Source organism: Giraffa tippelskirchi, chromosome 8 (genome assembly GCF_054371585.1).
Source record: "Giraffa tippelskirchi isolate mGirTip1 chromosome 8, T2T-mGirTip1v1.2.pri, whole genome shotgun sequence".
Classification (NCBI taxonomy): domain Eukaryota; kingdom Metazoa; phylum Chordata; class Mammalia; order Artiodactyla; family Giraffidae; genus Giraffa; species Giraffa tippelskirchi.
This window is the reverse complement of record NC_137282.1, coordinates 98,321,870-98,341,882: the sequence shown is the minus strand read 5'-3', so window position 1 is coordinate 98,341,882 and position 20,013 is coordinate 98,321,870. Positions and strand designations below refer to the sequence as shown.

The following is a 20,013-nucleotide window of genomic DNA, read 5'->3' as shown; positions in this document are numbered from 1 at the left end:
TATTTTTTTTTAATCTTTAGTTATGTAAGGAAATAATTAGGATTATCTATGTTTTTAATGATTGTTTGGCTCAGGGGCTGGGAGGCATGGGCATGTTGGATGCAGATGCCTGAAGGATTTAGCCAGTAAGGACTAATAACTTCATGTGGCAATTAATAACAGTTGCCCCTTAAGAATATTTAAATATTTTGGCCCACCTATTTACAAAGGTCAAGAAGGTTATGTCATTTTACTGCTTATCTACATGCACATATTTTTTCAAAGAGCTGTGCTTTTTTTTTAGTTTACTATAGTTTTCATCCCACCTGTTTTTCTCTCATGCAGTTTTAAAAACTATAGCGTATCACCTACTTTATTGTCTTATCTCTTGACAGCGCTTACATAGACAGCAGGATTTTTAACTGAAAGTTTAGCTTCAGATAAACAAAATAAGAAGGACTCCCCACTCACTATCTGCATGCACTAACCTACCCGTAAGCACACTGACCTACCCATATGCACACCAATGATCAAATCTGTATCTTTTTTTTTTTTTTTTGGTCATTTAAGCCTCATTTCTAAATTTGGTGTGATTCCTCATCAAAATGACAGGTTATTACTCTTACTCTCTGCCTTGGCATCAGGTGCCATTGTTCTCATCTAGCTAATAAATTCTTAGTTCATTGATTCATTTTATAATATATAGGTTGTTCTTTCATAACTTGGTTCATAATAGCAGTTGACATATGCTAAAGATCTCCAGTGTCCTAAATGCTGAATGGGACCATTCTGTAATGGGCCTGAGTTCTTATTCTCTTGCCTGGTTAATTCTGTATAGTGAAAGGAGAAACCAGAAGACACCAAAAGATGCGCAAGCCTTTGCTTATATTTTCAAGATGATTTGACAGTACTTTTTCAGCACAATGAACCTCAGCAGCTCTAATTACTTTCCCCCAAAATCTATACTCTTGATGAAACCTCTGTTTGAATTTAAAAATGAACGTGAAATCTAATCATGTAAGTGACTTCAGTTGTCAAGTAATCAATTTATCTGTACTTTAAAATGAAAAAGTTAAATTTGAGGTCACAATGATTAGTCAAAATGATTTTTTTTTCTTTTAAAGGCACCAAGTAAGGCAAGGATTTTTTTATTTTTCTTTTTCTTTTTTTTTTTTTGTGAAGGCCTCTCAAGTAGACTTTGAGTTAATTTACAGGTTTAATTTAGGAGGTGAGTTTGTTTCAAAATGCAGTCAATTCTAGCTCTGTTTAAGTCTTGTACTGACATGATCCTTATTTTTAACATTAAAAAGATTCAACTCAGCTGAAGCTGTTGATTAAACTTTTGTCTGAGCCATTCATTTCTTTTTTTTTTTTTTCTTAACTCATTCATTTCTAAATAAGTGCTAAGCTCCTGTGACTTTTTATAGATGAAAACGGATTAGCATAGAAAGAAAAAGCTCTTGGTAAAGGTTGTAAAGTTACCCTTCAGCCTGGTAACAAGGGCACGAATAAGTCACATCCACAGGAGCTGTAAACTGAGTTGGAGCAGCTGATCTAAAAGTCCCCAGGAGTGATACCAAGTCTAAGTCTGAACTGGAAATGTGACAACTTGCGTCACACGGCCACTAGATTGTCGAGTATCTCTTGAGTGTGAATGAATAAGTCTGAAACGTTGCTTTCAGTTACTAGTCTTGTTACCATCCTTTCTTTCTACATGTACTTATTTGAACCAACCAGTGTTGTCTTTGAAAAGTCATAATATTTTTCTTTGTTTTCTTCTGTTTTTGAGGCTTTTAAAAAAGTGCCCTGATTGATTAAAATAACACAATAAAATACTAGTAAGAAATCATGATTTTTAAGTGATTATTTGGAGAAAATATTTACTATGAAAGTGGATTTGGGTGTGAGGAGGTGGAAATTGATTCATCAGACTCATTTAACAAATTGGGTTAATGGATTCTTCATATTTTAAAAAATCTGAACAGAAGGAATCTAAACTATTAGCAGTTTTTAAGGGATGCTTTAGAAGCAACTAGATGGATTTCCTGATTGGGATTGTAATGTGTGTAATGCTTATCGACTATTGAGACAGGAAAATTATGGAGTTCTTGGCCAATGCCGATGTTGGCTGTAATACCTGTAGGATGCTTGTACCAAGTAGAGGTGAGATTCTCCAGATGGCATTTGATTTGAGTGGTTAAATTGACAGCGTTTACTCTGATAAGCACATTAATCTGCCTGAGATTTGTACAGATTTCCTTGAGTTAAGAGAGGTTTTGGTGATGTCTCAAAGCTTTGGTGGCAGATAGATCTGGAAGTTGAATTATAGTTTTATTCCTTACTAGCTAAGTTACATTAGAGAAATGACAAACTTTTTTAGCTGGTTTCCTTAGCGTAAGATGAGCACAATGATACTTGTTTTGAAAGGTCAGAGTCAGAGTTTGAAAGAATATGTATCAAATAGCTAGCTAATAATGTCTGACATGTACTATGCCTATCGTTATTAGTATTATTGGAGGTTTAGGTTCAACTTGATTCATTGCTTACTTGGCTAATTTTTTTTTTTAACCATTCAGTTGTAATCTATGCTTGGTATTTTAAGTTTCATGGATTTTTATAATCCATTTCTTAATTTTTATAATACAGTTCTGTCTATAGTATACATTTCTATATTACAAAAGTGTTTATACTTTCTTTAGCATAATATAGGCATAAACATTTTGAAGTTCTAATTAAAAGCTTAATCTTTTCTTAAACTTCAGCTACAGAGTTCCAAACAGAAGAACTAAATATTTTTCCCGTTTTATTCTAAAAATGAAAATACAGCATTTATTAATTTTTAGAGAATATTAAACATAATGTGGGATTGGTAGGTATATTTCCATCCTTTGTAAAAATTTTGCAAAGCTAAAGTAACTTTTAAGACTATTTTAAAGGCCAAATAGTTTCACAGTATTTTTGGTTACCTTTTTCTCATGGAAAGTAAATTGAGGCTGTGAGGAGGGTAGGCCAGAAATCTAAGCATCAAAGGTTACGCTACAGAACTGTATCCTCTTGTGACCTAACAATGCACATTTCACCAGACCTTCAGTGTAAGTGTGGCGATATTTGAAGGGGAAAATAAAATCATCTTAACCGCCCCCCACCACCACCAAATATATCACTATAAAAATGAATTGGTCCTCTTCTCTCAATCTGGGGCAGTTCTGAGGCTTGGCATTACTGGAACCTACTTGCTTGAAGCCCTTATACTTCAAGGGGCTTCCCTGGTGGCTCAGTGGTAGAGAATCCACCTGCTAAACGCAGGAGATGTGGATTCCATCCCTGGGTGAGGAACAACCCCTGGAGTAAGAAATGGCAACCCACTCCAGTATTTGTGCCTGGAAAATTCCATAGACAGGGGAGCCTGGCAGATTATAGTCCATGGGGTCGCAAAGAGTCAGAAAGAAACACACACACACACAAACACACACACACACACACACACATAGTGCTTCAAACGGAAAGTCTGTCTTGAAGTTAAGATTCAGGTGTCCTTCTAAAAGACTGAAGGTTTTTTGTTGTTGTTGTTCATTTCAGGCATATGTAGGCCAGCTTTGCAAATGTGGATATGACTTCTTTATGGAATTTATTTTGTCTGGTTTTAACAAAGATCTCTATCGTGTTTCTGTTGCCTACAAATTAAATTGTTTTTCTGGGATGCTTTTTCCTAGTATTTTTGCTGTTTACTCCCCCTGCTGATTTTTAATAGTCAATGCATATGTAACATATACTGTAGCTTTCTGTGACTGCTGATGTATTTTCTTCGGGCAAAAGTGATGCTGGAATGAATACTATAGAATGTTCACAAGAAATGGCTAAATCTTAAGATTTTTTCAGCATTACATGGGTATAAGATGGCTCAGAAAAGATATAAATGCTTAATTTTGCTGAGAAGAAAGCAAAAAGTTGGAAAAGGCATTTTAATTTTGTGAAGAGCAAAGAGCAAATAACAGTAATTTTCTTTAAAATACTAAAACTTATTGACATAGTCATGTAAGAGTTGTTAAGAGTTAATCAGCATACTTAAAGGAAAACTCTAAGTTTTTAGAAAAGAAAATATCTTTCATAAATATAGAAACTCAACTTACTGATGCTTTAAGTTTTCTCTCTGCTTTTTTTTCTACTTTATAAAAGTAGATTTGGCCAAGATTTACGTCGTTTACATATAGAGCCTTAACGTTAACATGAAGAATTGGAAGTGGTTGTTTTATGATCACTGTTTAAAAAAATATTTTATTTGCTTTTAAGTAATAGTAGAAAGAAGGGAAGCCCTTTTTAACAGATATTTTATGTTTAATTAAATAGTAAAGCCCTTAATTTTAACCCCTTAACTTTAACTTTAAAGCAGTAAGGATTATAGTAAATCTTAATTTAGCTCTTTTGTCATCAACTTGGTTTCTATATTGGTAGTAAGCTTAATATCCTTAAAATAGTTAATTATCAAAAACTTTTAATTTTGTGACTCAGTAAAGTAGTTGTTCCTTGAGAATTGCTTTCAGTTATTATATTTTGATTTAATTATAGGATAGTGGTAACTTCTGTCTCAGAGTGTTATGAACTATGTCTGTTTTTTTTTTTTTTAATTTCAATAGTCCTATGTGGTTCACAACATCATTAAGCCACCATTCTCTCTCACATTAGTTTTAAAAGACATTTTTAGAAAGCATTTTCTTTTATTTACTCTAACAAGGATTGAGATGAGGAGTAGTGAGCCTTCGTATTTGCTTCAACAACAAACATTTCTGCTTTGTTCATTGTGAAATTAGTTAAATTGGATTACCAACTGCAATGGTGTTAACTTTATTATCCTTTACACTTAAGAAAATACTTCAGTGAAGTATTTTTTCTTTGTTATTGTTAATGTCCTGGGCTTTTTGTTCTTGTTTTGCTGTACTTGGTGTGTGATGGCGATGAGTGGCGTTTGCGTTTCTCCTGAGATGTCCACCAGTGCTTACGGCGGCTGTGTAGAGGAGAAGGGACGTAGATGGTTTGTCAGGCGGCCTTGGTTTCAGATTCCAGCTCTGCTGCTTCCTACCTAGTATTGTGAGCAACATGCCTCGCTTCTCTGAACTTCAATTTCTTCATTTCTAAACGGAGATTATAAAAGGGGAAGGTAAAATGGGAAAAGTTGTTAAGACCTTTAGATACATAGAAAATTCAGTTTGGTGAATAGTGTATATTGGGTGCTCAACAAATTACATGGAATTTATTGTATCCCTCGACTATATTGGAAAGGGGAGATGAAGAAAAACTATACGTCAAATACTCCTTCTAATATAAAAACATAGTATTTCTTAGAAGAAAAATGTGACTTCTGTTCTGTAATAGAGTTGGAGTCAGTGTTCTCAAACTTCCTGTGTACATTCATAACTACTGTATGTTAAATATTTTTATTTAAAGCATTTATTTTTAAAAGGTAAGTGTCCACAAGAGTGCCTCATCTTAAGCAAGGAATTACATAAAATCATGGATTTGATGTTCTAGTTATAATTGTTTTTAATGTACGTTGAAATTAATTTGTAACAAAATGAGAAAGTGTTCATCCACACTGCATTACAGACAACAGGCATACTTTTGGTTATAGTAGTCTAAATTGGCAGTAAGAACCATTTGGGGAGTCATTTTTGGTTAGGAAGATATGTCTGTTTCAAACAACCTTGGATTTTCTTCTCTGCCATTAATGAGATCTCCCCACTAGAGGAGAAAATGCCAGATTTCAGACAGAATGGTCTATGGATTTAGAGCACTCTCCCATAGTCAGATTGCCATGGTTGGATTCAGTTTCTTTTACTAAATTTAAATGGGACAATTTACCTTTTATGATTCAGTTTCCTCATCTTTTAAATAGTTGCTGTGATGATTTCATGAATTAAAAGATGAGAGTTATCTAGACAAGAGTCAGGAACATAGTGGGTGCTCAGTAATGTTGAGTCCTTTATATCCTTCTATAAAGGAACATCATCTTTCTTTTCTTCTTTTGTGGAGTGAGGGTTAGAGAAGGTGTGTGTTTGCGATCCTGATACTTATGCTTCCAGTGAGCTTTTGAGAGAGAATGGTGGCCTAATGATGTTGTGAACCACATAGGACTATTGGAATGTTTCAATTTGCTCTTCTCTCTATCAATGACTTTTCAGCAGAGTTTACCTTTTGTTTCTTTGTGTAATTTTATAGTATAGCTCATCAAAACAGCCTGAGGTTTTATCAGAATATCTAAAACTCTCTAAGCTGTTTTCTAGCAGAAATACCTAAAACAGTGGATAATGGTCCAGTGATTTTTTTTCATAAATGGATGCACCCTGTCATTCCTCTGAATGAGACTGAAAGTAACCCAGTCACAGAATCTCTTATTTTAATATTTAATGTTAAGAATAATATATTCAGGACATAGCTTTCTAGGGTCTTCTTAGCAACTTAACCATCTAGTGTATGCAAACATTTCCTTGCTCTGTCAGCTGAGAAAGCCTAAAGCAGTGGCACCCCAGGGGCACTGAACACATCTAGCACCCTCATCTTGGTTTCTAATACCCTTCTCCAACAAAAGGTAGCAGGACTCTGTGGAGAAGTAGCTGATTCTAGAACTGGCGTAGGAAGTGAAGCTGGAGCATGTGTAGTGCCAGAAAATGAGGAGTACCCAAAGAAGTGTTGATAGGAACACAGCAAAGGGACACAAGAGCAAACTGAAAAAGCTCCCAGTTCCCAGCTGGAACTACTTGATTGAGAAAATAAACTAGGATTATAACCCAGGGTATAAAACAAATATCCATGAGTTCATACTGATACAATTTACTGAATAAATAATTAAATGAGGGAGAAGAGACAAATCCCCCTTGCTGAAGAATTGCAAATAATTTATGTAGATACTCTGCTCTCAAGGAGAAAAAGCATAACTCCTCACTGCTTAAGTGTGGGCTGGGCATACTGACCTCCTTCCAAAAAAGCACAATGTGGAAAGAGGGAACAGTACCTCTACTGTAGAAAAACCTGACAAACACACACTACCTCACCCAGTGATCAAAGCTGACAGCAGTTCTGATAAGTCAAGTTGTAGTCGATGCCCTCAATATGATCTGATGAAAATGGTACTAACATTGGTGTTTCCTACAAAAAACATATAACCCCACTCTAAACATGAGAAGAACATCAGCTAGTTCTTAGTTGAGGGACATGCTACAAAATACCTGATCAGTAACTCCTCAAGACTGTGAAGGTCATCAAAAACAAGGAAAATCTGAGAAACTCTCACAGCCAAAAGGAGTTGAAGGAGACATGATGACTAAATGTAATGTATCCTGGATGGAATCCTGGAACAGAAAGGAATATTCAGTGAAAACTATGGAAATTTGTGTGCACTTTTGTTAATAATAATGTATCAGTATTGGTTTAGTAATTAGGACAAATGTGCCCTATACTAAGATATTAGTAATTGGAGAAACTGGGTTTGGGACATGTGGGAACTCTCTGTACTTATCTTCGCAGTTTTTCTGTAAAAAAAAAAAACTTTGCTGAAATAAAAGGGTTATCAAACAAACCATCCTGTAGGGTCTATCTGGAATGTTAACCTCCTCTATGAAGCCCTTTTTCTCCTTTCTTTCTCCTTATCTCCCATCCTGGGGAAAAAAAAAAAAAGTATTAGTCGCTTAGTTTTGTCCGCCTCTTTGCAACCCCATGGACTGTATGTAGCCCATCAGACTCCTCTTGTCCATGGGATTCTCTAGGCAAGAATGCTGGGGTGGGTTGCCATTCCCTTCCCCAGGGGATCTTCATGACCCAGGGGTTGAGCCTGGGTTTCCTGTATTGCAGGAAGATTCTTTACCATCTGAACCACCAAGGAACCCTATCTCCCATACTAGCCGCTCCTAATTGGATATAATGTCTTTTCCCTTTGATCTTCTGTGGGACTTTATTTCTAGTTCTGTTAACTCTCTGTACAATATTTTTTCTTTGTTTTATTCCCATCACATGGTACATTAGGTTGTTAGTCTTATTCGTTTTCCAGCCCCCATTACATGGGACACAAAGCTGTGTTAGACAGATGCTCAGTAAACATTGGGTGAATTGTAGGAATGGTATTGTGGTGGTGATTCTTGAAAACCACCATTAAATGATTGGTTCTCTGTGCTGTAGGAATCATCACTGATCAATCTCAAGGACGAAGTTTATTTTTACTCATCTAAGCCCTAAAACTTTAGAAGATAAAAATTCTTCCTTTATTTAGCTTCAGTTTTACTGGTTGTCAGAATCTTTGCAAGGGAGTTACTCAGATAATTGAAGAAATTTATCATAATTTTTCTAATTATCACTTGAGTGGAATTAATAGAAATTAATAAAATGAAAAAATACTCTGTTTCTGCCTTTCACTTAGTTTTTTGGTAGTTTTGGTAGTATTTAGCATGGTCAGTGTTTCAAAGCATCATAGTTAGTATTATTCATTTTTGAATAGTTAGTATTATTCATCTCAAGCCTTATGTGTTAGAACTAAAAGAGGCAGAAGTAGGGACTTCCCTCCTGGTCCAATGTCTAGGACTCTGCTCTCCTGGTGCAAGGGGCTGGGGTTTGATTCCTGGTCAGAGAACTGGGTCCTGCATGCTGCAACTGAGACCCAGCACAGCCAAATAAATATAAAAAATAAAGAAAGGTGGTGAAAGTGATCTGACTTATCTAATATCAGTTGGAAAAGGAGACCCAAAACTCATCCACATCTACCTGGGTAGTTAGAATTTCTTGACTTCTTACGAAGTTCACTGTCATTTGCAGTTTTATATGCAGTCTTTATCTCAGCTTGTTTTCATAAATTGTGGGAGGGAGGTACACTTTTTCTTTTCCTTTGAATGTGTTAGTGAAATACAAGCCATGTTTCTGATAAGCATATGGATTCAGTAACTCTTCAAGTATATAACCAATGAGTTTTCTACCCAGCCACTAGGAGTACTGATGAGTTCTGTATGGCTTTTAGCCCAAACCTAGGGAGTGTCAATGTATTATTTTGTAGTTGGTCATATAAATTCGTATTGTATGTGTGGCATTGGTTAATGTAAATGCCATTCTCCACGTTGGATTATAGCCTTAGAGTCTGTACATGATAGTTGATGCCTTGTAGGAAAGTGGTTTTTCTGTTATTGACAGAGTCTTGATCATTTCCCACATAAAAATTTCAGTCCATCATGCTCATCAGAAATTACAGCATAGTTTATAGTGAGTTTAGTCTCATCTCATTTAAATTAAAAGTTTGTATTAATACTATACAGGTCAAAGCCATACAAGTCATAGCGATGGCCTTAAGCTGTTCTCTCTTCTCAGTACCTGTTGTAGCAATAACATTCTTATTATAGGTTTGTTCCCAGTAAAAATGACATATCTGGCTTTGAATATTAGGCTTCCCAGATGGTGCTAGTGGTAAAGAACCTGCCTGTCAATGCAGGAGATATGAGAGATGTGGGTTCAGTCCTTTGGTTGGGAAGATCCCCTGGAGTTTCGGCAACCCACTCCAGTATCCTTGCCTGGAGAATCCCATGCACAGAGAAGCCTGATGAGCTACAGTCCATGGGATCACAAAGAGTCGGACACGACTGAAGTGACTTAGCACACACGCTCATCTGAATACTCTCCCTGCTAGCCTGGGAAGAAAGGGTGTGCTTGTTGGGTTTTTGCCTGTTGGGGAGTATGCTGTGCAGATTTACCCAGGCTGTTGGGTTCCTGGCAGCCTCTCTGGTCTGCTGCACTGTAATCCCCATGGTGGCAGCCCCTGGCGTTTACTGCTGGCAAGCAGTGTGCTTGCAGACATAGGCACCATAATAGGAAACTTCTCAGCCTGTCATAAACAGGCCTGGAGAGTAGCAGGCACAGGCCTGACAGGGATGTGTCCATAGCAACCAGGCAGAGATGAGGCTGATGTCGTGGAGTAAGTCCAGGCTGATGTCTGTCTTCTTCATTTCAAAAAAAAACTGGCTGATTTTTAAGGCTGCTTTCCATTGTTGGCATAGCAGCGTTTTGGTCTCTTTGTCTTTGTTTTAGACTGAAATATGAATAAAGACGTCTTAAACAATGCTCTCCAAAATATTTTGAGAGGATGTATCAAGGTATTTTCCTTTTGCTAAGTCTCCCAATTCTACCTGATCATTCCAATCCATACCCATTAGAAAGAAAGAACAGCTATTTCATTACAGTGGAAAATTATTTTTTTAAAAAGAATCATATACAAATAAAATTATCATGTGTATATCTAAGGAATTATAAATTATACTGAATTACAGAGAATTACAAAGAAAAGAGCATTTCTTAGTAAGGCAACTTTTCGTTGTTTATGCCTTTACATCAAGTTCAAGTTTTAGAAAAAGAGTACATTCTTTGATCAAAAAAGTTTATATTCTATATTTGCTAGGTTTCTTTTTCAAGCTTCAGAAAAATAATGAACTGCAACTTTAATTATGATGACTTTGTCACAAGAATTTAGGAATGGGCTTTAATAATTTTTAATAAAGAGGTGGAAATGCTTTCATGGGTGCTTTAAATATTTATGTGTCATTTCACTATTTGTAAGGAACCCTTGTTTAGTAAAAGAGGTTCAAGACTGCAAAGGATGAAAAAAGCTGTAAATTTGTTGAGTATATAAAAATTTAGATAGACTTAACAGAAAGTCTTGAACTTTTATTAATTTTTTTAAGATTAGGTATTGGGTAGAAATTTGCCAGCTTGCCCCTTCCCTTTATTTATTTATTTTTTTTTTTGTCAATTATCACTGGTCCTCTTACACTTTGTTTTGAATATTTAAAATCAGTTTCAATAATATACCCTGATAAGAGTGAAACTAATTAAAATTATCTTTGATATACATGTTGAGTTTCTGCTCTTTGTTTTCTTAATCTTATAGTCTCACTATGGTTTCTTAGGTCTCCATAAGGGTAAGTGATAGTTGGGCTTCAAGAAATTTTTTTACTAGAGGTATTCTTATTTCTTTAATACACATCAGGAAGGATTAGTGTACTTTCTCCTGGAAGATAGTGTTTAGGCTTGCATCTTAATTTTCACATACTAGTAAGGTAATGCTCAAAATCCTTCAAGCTAGGCTTCAACAGTATGTGAACCAAGAACTTCCAGATGTACAAGCTGGATTTAGAAAAGGCAGAGGAACCAGAGATCAAGTTGGCAACGTCTGTTGAATCAGAAAAAGCACAGGAATTCCAGAAAAACATCTACTTGCGTCATTGACTACGCTAAAGCCTTTGACTGTGTGGATCACAGCAAACTGTGGAAAAGTTTTAAAGAGATGGGAATACCAGACCACCTTATCTACCTCCTGCAAAACCTGTATGCAGGACAAGAAGCAACAGTTAGAACCAGACATGGAACAACAGACTGGTTCAAAATTGGGAAAGGAGTACATCAAGGCTATATACAGTCACTCTAATTATTTAACTTAAATGCAGAGTACATCATGTGAAATGCCGGGCTGGATGAAGCACAAGCTGGAATCAAGATTGCTGGGAGAAATATCGATAACTTCAGATATGCAGATGACACCACCCTTATGGCAGAAAGTGAAGAGGAACTAAACAGCCTCTTAATGAAGGTGAAAGAGGAAAGTGAAAAAACTGGCTTAAAACTTAACATTCAGAAAACTAAAATCATGGCATCTGGTCCCATCACTTCATAGCAAATAGATGGGGAAAAAGTGGAAACAGTGACAGATTTTACTGTCTTGGGCTCCAAGGTTACTGAGGACGGTGATTACAGCCACGAAATTAAGATACTTGCTCCTTGGAAGAGAAGCTATGACACGCCTAGACAGCATATTAAAAAACACTAACATCACTTTGCTGACAAAGGTCCATTTAATCAAATCTGTGGTTTTTCCAGTCGTCGTGTACATTATGTGACAGTTGGATCATAAAGAAGGCTGAGTGTCGAAGAATTGTTGCTTTTGACCTGTGGTGTTGGAGAAGACTCTTGAGAGTCCCTTGAACTGCAGGGAGATCAAACCAGTGAAATCCTAAAGAAATCAACCCTGAATGGTTATTGGAAGGACTGATGCTGAAGCTGACTCCAGTACTTTGACCACCAGATGCAAAGAGCCGACTCTGGAAAAATTACTGATGCTGGGAAAGATTGAGGGCAGGAAGAGAAGGGGACAACAGGATGAGATGGTTGGATGGCTTCACCGACTCAATGGACATGAATTTGAGCAAATTCAGGGAGATAGTGAAGGACAGGGAGGCCTGGTGTGCTGCAGTTCACGGAGTCTCAAAGAGCCAGACATGACTTAGCTACTGAATGACAACAACAATTTAATTTTTCTAGTGTGTTGAAGAGCAGTAAAATGATAAAGGGTACGTAGTCGAAGAGCCGAAAAAGAAGCATCATTACATCATTACACACTGAATATTCAGTCCCTAAAGGAGAGGAATTTGTTCTCTCCAAAGAAGAATTCAATGGAAAAATTCCTTTAGCCTTATTTTCAAACATTTTGATATTATCCATTTGATATGTTTGGTACATATAAATAGTCTTTGATTACACTGATCAGGAAATATCAGTATGTGCCTTATTAGCTGATGTTAAGATATGATCCTAATGTTGACTTGTCCCTCAAACCTTACATTTCTACCTTAGTCCCAGAAATAGTACCCTACATGTCAAAATAATTTGTCTCATTTTTAAAGATGAGAAACTGATGCTCAATTAAAATTGTCCAAGATCCATATAATAGATGTAAAGATATTTTTTTTTTCTCAGAAGATAACATCTAGGGAAAAGGCTGGGAGATAGGAAAACAATGTTTGTTCTCAGGCTGCCTTTTCAAAGTATGTACTAATAACTTTACTTATTTAGTGAGCACTCGATTCCAAAACAGCAAGAGCCATTTTAGCAAAATACAGTCCCCAGAGGGGAATGCTATTATACAGTTGATTCCTCTTTTCTTTTTCTCTGTGTCCTGTTGGGACAGGTGTGGAGAGGACCTTCCTAGCTCCTACCCTACGAAGAGTATGATGGTGGGATGGCTGGCTTCTGGGCTAGGAGTCAGCTCGCAGGCAGGTAGTGAACGGGTGACAGATATAAACTGAAGGTTACTAGGGTCCGTGGATGAGAAGACCAAGTGACTAAAGCGGATCTGACATTCTGAGTTGGCAGGAGATTTGGGGGAGATAGAATTGGATGGGACGATTATAGTAAGGAGAGTGGCAGCAGATAGAGAAGGTATAGAATGAATTCTGGGAAGGTGTGAGCAGGTGTCAGGATTCTTTTTTAATAACCTGTGTCTGTGGAGTTGCCTTGGACATTTGTTTTCTGATTGGAGCAAAATGAGAAAGGAAACTGGGCTCCTGAATAGAGTGAAGATTGGAGGAAAGAAAAGTGAAAAGACATGTTAGACAGTGAGAGGTGGAAGGGGATGGATGGTAGGAGTGCTCTGACTGGGCTGACCTAGGAGCAGGGCTGTCCTTGGCTTCACGTTCATGCCCCCTTCCCACCTCAGGGCTCATATGCTGAAATCTGGTTGGAATAAACCATTGGGACAGCCTTGGAGGGAAAAAAGAAATCCCAGGGGCCAGCCAGCATGCAGTGTGAGTGTTTTAAGAAAGGACAGTCAGCTGTGCGGATGGGGGAGGAGGGGAGGGCCGGCTGGAGACGGGAGATTTATAGACGTAGTGTATTTCAGGAGCCGCAAGTCTCTTTTAGCACTAGTAGCTGGTGTCATCTTCACCTGTTGCCTCCTCGAGTCTTGGCCCAGTAGCAACATGGGTGGGTTGTCACATCCAAGGGCTGGGCCATCCCCTGAGGAGCCTGGGAGTGAGGAGGTGGGGAAGCCAAAGAAGCTGGAACAGGGTGAGAAGAGAGTGGGGTTGATGCACTACTATAGTGATGAATTATTCGATGCCAAGAGAAAAGTGGAGCAGAATAGCTGATGACAAATGTGAACCTTTATGTTGACTCAGCTTTAAATCTCCCACATTCCAGTGAGCTTAGCAATTCCTCTTCAGGATATGAATGCACCCCACTCTAGAGTGGTGACCTCAGATGCTTAAACTGCTTCTACTTCTCTGAGCCTCTGCTTTCTCTGTAAATTGGGATTCACAAAAATCTTACCTCACAGGATGGTTATGGGAATTTAAATGACAACTTATGTCAAGTGCAGAATATGGGGCACACCCATAATAGGTACTGTGACCTATCTTTAGTTGGAATGGGAACTATTTTTAAACTTAAAAGGTGAACTTTATATGCTGCCATATAGGTAACCCAATGCAGCTGGAGCTGGAATCAACAGGCCTGGGCAGAGGAGCTCAGAGTGTGCCTTTGAAATCTTGATCCCCATCCTGGTGATTTATGGGCCTCGCCAGCTTGCATATGGGATGGCCCACTGCAGTTGTTTACTTTAGTTTTAGCTCGTTACCTAGCATTTGTGGGTAGCACATTTTTATTTACGCTCTCGCTGACCACTTAACCACCATGACTTTGAAATCATATGTATGAAGGCAGCCACAAAAGAAACATTTATTAGTGTGGTGAGGGTCTCACATGGCTCTTCTACCCACTTTGTCTACAAATTGTCTAAGGATTAGACTTTGCTTTTTCCCTCACCCTGGATGACCTCAAAGACCCCTCCAAGTGATTTTTCTGATTGTGTGGAAATACTGAGATTTTGACTATTAATGAAAGTGTCAAATATCAATCAATATCAGGTGACTAGATGTCTCTTCTTGGGGAACCAGAAGAAACAAACCCAAAATAGAACCCTGTAATCATTGCACAGATTTAAATCTACAGTCAAGCTGAGAAACAGAGGAATGGATGAAATGACCTTGAACGTAGTTCCAGCCCAGATGGGCTAGTTCCAGTCTGAGTCATGGGTCTGACACTAGCTATCGCCAGAGGGAGAAGAAATTCCCCAGCTGGGTAGTTATAAGAGTTGAAAATGAGTCACTGACTAGGTGATTGATCCCTTTCCATTTTCCGCTTGCCGTTAGCTACTTTGCAGAGAAACTTTGGTATGCTTAATCAAAAAAGTTTCTTTTCTTTTTTAATTCCAACAATCCTTAGAGGTGAAAGAGATTTGTCAGATCAACCTGTTCACTTCCTTCATTACAGACAAGTTACAAAGGCACAGGAAAGTTAAAGTGACACGGAACAAGACGATCCAGTCTTACTTTTGGGAAGACTTCTGTCTTGTGGCAAGTAAACATTTTTTATTGCTAGACGAGACCCTGATTTCAGTCTTAATTGATATTATCACTTTCAAATGAAATTTTTAGTTTGATGTATTTTTTGTATTTGATCCTTGACTATTCTCTAGGCCAGATATGATTTTCATGTGAGAATAAATCAGTCTTTTATTATCGTTGTTTTGTACCTTTTGACTTCAGGTAACTTCAATCCAGTAATTAGACTTTCACTAAGGAATTTTTGTATTTGCCTGGTTGCTGTAGGCCACTGATCTGCTCCAAAGGCTTTGATAGGTGAAATGAGACTTTTATATATGTGCGTTTGTATTCAAATATATAAGATAGAATACATGCATACATACATACGTACACACAAAGCATTGGACATACAGTTTGAAAATATAGCTAGCCATGTAAGTAAGCATATTGTATATTAATGAATGACAGAGTAATTCATGGTGTTCTGGCCCTGTAGAGGAGTTCAGAGTGTGTTCAATACTAAGGACCAGAATGATTGGGAAGCATCGCAGAGAAAGTGCTACTTAGGCTGATCTTGAACCCTAAAGGGTTCCTGCAGATTGCCAGTGAGAGAAGAGAAGACACTCCAGGGCCTGGATGAGGCAGGGTAGGGTGGGACACTCTTGTGCATTTACCTTATTGTTGGTAGGGGTGGGAGTGCGTGTTTTGGATGAGTGAGCCTTTCTCAAAGAGAAAATCTGATTAGAGGAACAGAGGCAGGTGTGAGAAATGTAGATTGGGCCCTGCAATGTAAAGTGCCTTAAGTGTCAGAGTAAGACGTTTGCACATTGCACTGTAAGCCCTGAAGAGCCCTTGCATTTTATTATCAGGAAAATATTACAAGGAAAATAACAAAATGATTTTAGAAAGATAAATCTGATGGTGGTATGCAGGATGGATCATATTGAGGAGAAATAGTAAAAGCAAAAAGAATCCATTAGGAAATTAGGCATGTAAGTGATGAGGGACTGAAATAGGATGAGAAGGGAAAGAAAGGAATGGTTAGGAGAAAGATTATAGGAAAGGTGACAGGATATATCAGACTTTAGGGGAGGCACTGCAGACAGAGGAAAGGATGAAATTCTCAACCCAGGTAATAACAGAAACAATAATAGGTGGAAAACCAGGAAGAGAAGATGATTTGAAGAGAGTGGGGTAAAAGATACAGCAGCTAAATTTTTAGACCTGAAATTGGAGTGAAATTACATATCTCAGTAGAAATGTCCTATAGGCCTTCAGTTGCCAGGACTGGATTTCTGGTGAAAAGACAGGCAACCTAGGAGTTTGCTGTACAGACTTCATGGTTAAGACCTCAAGGCTCATCCGTAAAATGGGAGTAATAAAAGTACTCATTGGATTGGTATTAGAAGTAAATGAGATAATACCAGGTAAGTATTCAACAATATTCCTAGCACAGGCATGTGTGCTCAGCCACTCATAGACAGTAAATAAATATTTATCAATATTGATCGATAAATATTAGCTATTACTATTGTTTACTATGAATTTTAGGGAAAGACAGTTCTTTGAATTATTAGAACTGTTATTATGGAAGCTATATTAAAGTCACCTGTTTGGTGTGTTTTCTTAATACCCCGAATGTTCTGATTCACGTGCTTGCTCTCCTGCCTGTTAAGGGAAAGCGACAGCCCCAAACTATAATTGCTCAAGTTTAACTGTTGATCACTGTTTGTAAGACCTGGAGTGCTCTTGTTATTTATGTGAATAGTTAAGGAGGTGAACTACTCTTCTGTTTATCGCAACTTCCGTAATAAAATCCCTGAGCCATATTTTGTCTTCATTTGCTGTGTCCAGAGTCAAATCAGTTTTGATGGCTTTATAAAGAGCTTTAGAAGAATGGTTCAGTGTAAGTAAATGGTCATTAGCTCAGTGTTTTAAAACTGCGTTCACTCATAGTAGAAGGGACTTACACGAGAGGGGAAGAAATCCAGAGAGGTGGGCCCTTAACTATGGTGAATCGTAGAACTCCTGTCTGGGTAGAAGGTTGGGCTTGATATCTTCAAGGGAGGTTTCCAGCATGGATGGCTCCTACAGAATCCAGGTACTGTCTGTCATGTGTCTGGTGAGCCCACTGCATCTCTTGTGTGATGGGCCTCTTGCCTCCTACGGCACTGGACTTGCAAATGGAAGATCAAGAAGAACAGGCTTTGCTGTCTGTTTCTAGTTGTAGTAGTTTATTTTGTTTTCCTCTATTATATTTATTCCTATAGGCAAAATATTTTACGTTCTCCCCTCTTAAGGATGTAAATATAGAAAGGTATTTTAGAAAAATAATGGTCAAGGTGGTTAATGCCAATTTTTATTGATGTGTGAATAAAAATGAGTTAAATTATTTTTTAAACTACTTTTTCAGGTCTTAATTCTTTCTTAGAAGGAGCATACAGGTTCATCTTACTTTATCAGCAATTAGAAAAACCTAATTTGTTTTTCGTATATTTTAGTGCCAGTAATTTAGTCTTAAGATATAAGAATAATCACACGTAATTAAAAATGTTTAAAGCAATATCTTGAATAAAAATGACTGCTATAGTATTAGTGACAATTATCTAACTTTATGCTGTATTTTATAGTAAAATACAGTGCACTTAAAATATGGTAAGACTTCCCAGCAAAATGGCAACACATTCCTAATTTGAATTCCAGAAGAGAATAGAGAGAATAGGGAAGAGGACATATTCTAGAAGTCCAGTGAATTCCAAGCAGAAGATGTTTGTAGAAGAAACCCACATCTAGGTATTTCCCAGAGAAATCACAGAAACAAATAGATCTCAACATATCCAGAGAGAAGGGTCAGATTATCTACAAAGAAATAGCAGTCAGATTGACAGCTAATTTGTGGGAAGGAGCACAAGGGTTCTTCTGATTAGAAGAAGTAAATCTATATCTGAAACTCTAGCTATAAGGGCATCTAGGATGTGGATTTTTCCTGTGTCCAGCCTCTGGAAGGCATATAAAAGGAAGGTGGGATTGGGACTGTGCACACTCGTTTGCCTTCTGTCTCTCACACACTAATATGTAAGCTCCTTCAGAGCAGACCTGTTTGCTGACTGACCTTTGCTCACTGTTCCTGGAACGGGTAACTAACACATGCTGCTACTGCTGTTAAGTCGCTTCAGTCGTGTCCGACTCTCTGCGACCCCATAGAGGGCAGCCCACCAGGCTCTGCCGTCCCTTGGATTTTCCAGGCAAGAGTACTGGAGTGGGTTGCCATTGCCATAGCTGGTGCTAATTAAATATTTGTTGATTTAAAGGATTAGCTTCTTATCCTCATTGGTACTGGGCTTGATCTCCCTGTTCGCATGGCACCTATATAGTTGTACCTATATTTTCCTTTGGAGATTGGAATTTGGTCCTGAAGCCCAAAGGATTGTCTTTACATTGGTCAGGTCAGTGCATTCTGAGAAAATTATCCCCATTTGTTTGGCATCTCCAAAGCATTTTCAGCTCATGTCAATGGTTTTAGTAGTTTGCAGGCAAACTATTGATTGCATAAACAATTGGGTGGATATTGTAGAAATATTCATGTAGCTGTTTTAACCAGATTGTTTTCCTTATGACAAGTTTCAGTGTTTCTGGTCCAGTATAAATAACTATTGAGCTCTTGACATCTGCTTAACACACTGTGCTAGATTACCTTCATTAACTCCAACTCTCCACACAGCCCAGAGACCTTAAATATCTTGCTATACATTATTGTGCTAATAAGAGGCAGAGTCAAGATTTGAACTCAGGTGAAGCCAGCTGGAGAAACCAATGCCCTGTACTACCATACTTTGATCGTTTTCATAGTCCACTCTTCTGTCACTGTTGCCAGTGAAAAAAAAAATTATTATTGCACCATTTTAAATTGTGTTTATGATTGCCTGTAGTAAAGCCTTCCTAAAACACCTAAATAAGACATATTACTTTAATAAAAATATTGCCAGCTGTGACTGCTAGATTCTATTTGGGTTTTGTTGTCTTACCTTTCTTAGGCTTTCACACTAATAATTTGCTATGAAGAGGGAATTTTCATCTGTTGATGCCCTTTCTATTGAGCTATTCTAAAAACATATTAAAAGATTTGGATGAAAGTGGTCTATCTTAATGTAATACACTAGAGAATATGAAAGTAACTAGACATTCAACACTCTTCCATCTGGCAGCCTTCCTTATCCAGCCTGTGAAGAACTGGAGGAAAAAGTTGGGGGTTACTGTCCCTCAACAGTAAAAAAAAAAATTCATTTCATGGACTTAAATTTTCTTGCACTTAATTCATAGGACTGTCTTTCTCCTTATTTATCTTTCTCCAAATCTGCCCTTCACCTGTACTTCACCATCTCCACAAATGGCACAAATATCCTTTCAAAGCAGGGAGTCTAGGAGCTGATTCTTCTTATTTCTTCACTTCTAGTGGTTCAGGTCTTATCAACTCTTCCTTAAGTGCTTCTTCCTCTTCTATCTGCTTTTGCTTCTCTGTGTACCATCCTCTACAGGGGCAATTTTTTAAAATGTAAATCCCTTCATGTCGCTCCCTGTGCCGAACCTTCCGGTGGTACCCCACACCCTCCAGAAGGCTGGCAGGGACCTGCGTGATCTTGCCCTGACCCACATCCCATTTCATTCCGCATACCTGTCCTCTGTCATGCTGGCTGTTTTCTTCCAGCCCTTGCTCAGAATACTTTGCTTCAAGTCTTTTGGCTTTTTCTAGTCATCAGTATCTCATCTCAGATATTACCTTCCTGACTATTTCATGGTCTACCACCATGGCATCATATTACCCCCTTTTCTCTCATCCAACATGTTTGTCACTCATTCT

At 37.8% G+C, this 20,013-nt stretch overlaps 1 protein-coding gene and 2 long non-coding RNA genes across 10 annotated transcripts in view; 2 read left to right on the top strand and 1 right to left on the bottom strand.

Moving 5' to 3' along the window:
• Positions 1-20,013, top strand: part of PDE4D (phosphodiesterase 4D) — a 1,572,405-nt gene that overhangs the window by 1,515,854 nt on the left and 36,538 nt on the right. The gene's annotated exons all lie outside the window — the stretch shown is intronic.
• LOC145519072 (uncharacterized) lies at positions 867-6,748 on the top strand. Its single transcript, XR_014063508.1, has 2 exons — positions 867-1,715; positions 6,106-6,748. It is a non-coding gene; the product is annotated as an uncharacterized LOC145519072 (long non-coding RNA).
• On the bottom strand, positions 4,808-7,631 carry LOC145519067 (uncharacterized). Its single transcript, XR_014063503.1, has 2 exons — positions 7,551-7,631; positions 4,808-5,108 (listed from the first exon to the last, which is right to left on the bottom strand). It is a non-coding gene; the product is annotated as an uncharacterized LOC145519067 (long non-coding RNA).